At 29.6% G+C, this 3287-nt stretch overlaps 3 non-coding genes across 3 annotated transcripts; all 3 read right to left on the bottom strand.

Annotated features, from left to right (window-relative positions):
* Window positions 1-390: 390 nt before the first annotated feature.
* On the bottom strand, window positions 391-464 carry Trnan-guu. The gene has a single exon. It is a non-coding gene; the product is annotated as a tRNA-Asn (tRNA).
* A 649-nt stretch (window positions 465-1113) lies between these two features.
* Window positions 1114-1187, bottom strand: Trnan-guu. The gene has a single exon. It is a non-coding gene; the product is annotated as a tRNA-Asn (tRNA).
* A 944-nt stretch (window positions 1188-2131) lies between these two features.
* Trnan-guu lies at window positions 2132-2205 on the bottom strand. The gene has a single exon. It is a non-coding gene; the product is annotated as a tRNA-Asn (tRNA).
* Window positions 2206-3287: the final 1082 nt, after the last annotated feature.

Genomic DNA, 3287 nt, shown 5'->3' with positions numbered 1-3287 from the left:
TTACAAAATCTTAATCAACTGAGATATTTAAACTACATTTACTTCCACAGATATGACAAAAACAATTGCTTTAAAGACACTTTCTATAAATGACTAAATCGTAAGAATAAGAAATTAGTATAATTCAAAAAAATTATCCGGTGCGCACTATAATAAAAACAAAGAAAAGTGTGATATTGTAAAAAGATATATGCATGTCGGTAGTTGATTTCCGAAGTGAGTGGCTTGTAAGTCTTGTTTTTGCAAAAATGCACGAATCATGTATTTTGAAATAATAGAAAATGTATTAGCATTATGAAACATTAGTTTATTAAATAAAATTGCATGTATTTGATCATTTTGGGAATATAATAAAAAAAATAAACAGTTTCGCATATTTTTATAAAAATTCGCCCCCAGGTGGGCTCGAACCACCAACCTTTCGGTTAACAGCCGAACGCGCTAGCCAATTGCGCCACGGAGGCCTCGAAATACCTCCTTCTCACTATTTTTGACTTTTTTTTGGTATCCAAATCGTGAGTACATTGTCAAAATTTTTTATGAAAAATATATATTTCAGAAGTATTCATCGCCTAGAGTTCGAAATCTCTGTACGACTAACACAAATTTTCACATTTGAGGTTTCAAAATTGCGAGCGCATCGTCCAAAAGTGTCTCGAATAATTTTGAAAAAAAAAAAAAATTATTATAGTCTGTTTTCAAAAGAATTTTCAACAATTTACGGTCTTCGCGCAATTTATTTTAAACATAGAATTAGAGAGAATTCAAATGACTTTTACACTTATTTCACATTTTTGATGATTCAATCGTGAGCACATTGACCAAAAAAGTTTAGAATGATTTTTGGAAAAAAAATCATAATAATTATTAGCTTGAGGTCTTCGAAAGATTTATTTTATGAATGTTTTAAACAAAAAAAATACAAGGAGGCTTCGGAGAACTCATTTTTGATCATTTTCATAATTTTAAGATGTCAAAATTGCAAGTACATCGACGAAAAATGTAAAATGATTTTTATAAAAAATTATAAATATTGTCTATTATCAAAAGTATTTATCATCTAAAATTTAATTGTAAAAAAATTGAACAGTTTTGCATATTTTTGTAAAAATTCGCCCCCGGGTGGGCTCGAACCACCAACCTTTCGGTTAACAGCCGAACGCGCTAGCCAATTGCGCCACGGAGGCCTTGAGAGACCTCTTTTCCACTAATGTTGATTTTTTTTTTGGATATCCAAATCGTGAGTACATTGTCGAAAAATTATTTAAAAAAAAAAAAATAGAATTCTAACAAATTTTCACATTTGAGGTTTCAAAATTGCGAGAGCATCGTGCAAAAATGTCTCAAACAATTTTGAAAAAAAAAAATAGTCTTTTTTCAAAAGTATGTATAACAATTTAAGGTCTTCGTACGATTTATTGTAAATGGTGTATAGGATTAGAGAGCTCAAATTAATTCAAGTCACTTTTTCATTTACTTTCACATTTTTGATGATTCAATCGTTAGTACATTGCCCAAAAATTGATAGGATGATTTTTGAAAAAAATTACAGTAAGTATTATTTATTTTCAAAAGTATTTATCATTTTGAGCTTGAAGTCTTCGTACTATTTATTTTATAAGTGTATTGAAACAAAAGATTACAAGGAAACTTTAAAACTCATTTTTGCTCATTTTCGATCATTTTTATTTTTGAGATTTAATAATTCCGAGTGTATTTTTCAAATTGTTTTGAATGATTTTTGGTAAAAATTGTAATTATTGTCTATTATCAAAAGTATTCATCATCCTGAATTTAAGACCGTAGTGGTTTTCAGCCCACTCAGGGTGCATAGAGCTGTTTCCATAATACAATCGTCAAATATACACTAAAAAGTAAAAAAAAATTCCGATTGATATAAAAAATTAATTTTGTTTATGAATATTTTTACATAATATTGTATAGTAATTTAAAGCCCGATAAATAAATTAAAATATCACTAATGTTTTTCTGAGATTAAATTTGTTAGAAAAATTAAGGTAGCGCAACAATTTAAAAAACCCCTGATGGCATTGCTAGAAAAGGTTCGAAACCACTGATTTAATGTCTCATTGTGACTCACCCTATAATTTTATTATTTTAGCAAAAGATTCGCCCCCGGGTGGGCTCGAACCACCAACCTTTCGGTTAACAGCCGAACGCGCTAGCCGATTGCGCCACGGAGGCTTCGGCCAAATTCAAAAAATAACATCGGAACTTAATACGTTACTCCGCACGGCCGAATCGTATTACAATACTTATCGCATGTGACATAACTAACAAGGTTATCGTTGTATGATATGAAAACATTGAATAATTTGTTGTAGTCACTATAAAAAATATATGTTCTTCGGAAAATCCATAAATAAATGCGTTATAAGTTTATTGCAATTGACTAGGTGTAAGTGGCATTGTGGTTTAAGAAAAGTTGCAAGAACTTCCCGATACGTGCAAATAATATAATTCTTTGCAATTCAGTTTATATAATTCTTTTTTTTATTATTGACCTTGCTTACTCGAGCATTTAGCCCCCCCTACAACATATTTCAATTACAATTTCGATACAATCTTCAGTTTCATACTACTTTCCTTACATAAATCCTATTCTTCTTTCTATTTCATATTATATACTCTATGTACTTTTCAACGTAACTTCATTCTTCTCTTTTTTTCTTCTATACCATCATTGTATTTTTTACCCTTTTCTTACGTCTTCATTTCTTCTACTATTACACTTACATTCATTTTAATTCTAAATCCCAAAATCTTTTATACATAATTGAACTATTTTTTTAATACTATTTCAAACTATTTTTAACATTATTTCAAACGATTTTTAACATTATTTCTAATTTTTGCCGGGGATTCGAACTCCGATCCTTCGGCGTGTGAGTCGGGAACGCTACTCATGAGCTAATCCCGCCACAATAATAGACAATTGTGACAATAAAATTTTCAGTTATTTATGTTAAAAATAAAAATTTACTTATTACTTTAATTATTTACTTTTACCATATTAACCCTTTCCACTCGGATGTTTTTTTGAGGGGAACGTAAGTCTAGCTGTGTCCTCTGATTAGAATAAAATAGATCAAATATGCGAAAACCGCGGCATTCGGGCTGGATACTTGCCCTTTAAATATTTTTCTGCGCCAAGCATTTTAAAGTAGAATTTTATTTATTTCTTAAACTTTTTTCCATCAACAATCTAATTATAAAGAATATTTTTCTTATTACGTTATTTTATAAAATACTCACGTTTTCCATTT

This window comes from Ctenocephalides felis, unplaced genomic scaffold (assembly GCF_003426905.1).
Source record: "Ctenocephalides felis isolate EL2017-DRISC unplaced genomic scaffold, ASM342690v1 CF-g0.4_SCAFFOLD_01886, whole genome shotgun sequence".
Lineage (NCBI taxonomy): Eukaryota > Metazoa > Arthropoda > Insecta > Siphonaptera > Pulicidae > Ctenocephalides > Ctenocephalides felis.
Note: the sequence above shows the minus strand (reverse complement) of the source record. Positions and strands in the feature narration are given on the sequence as shown.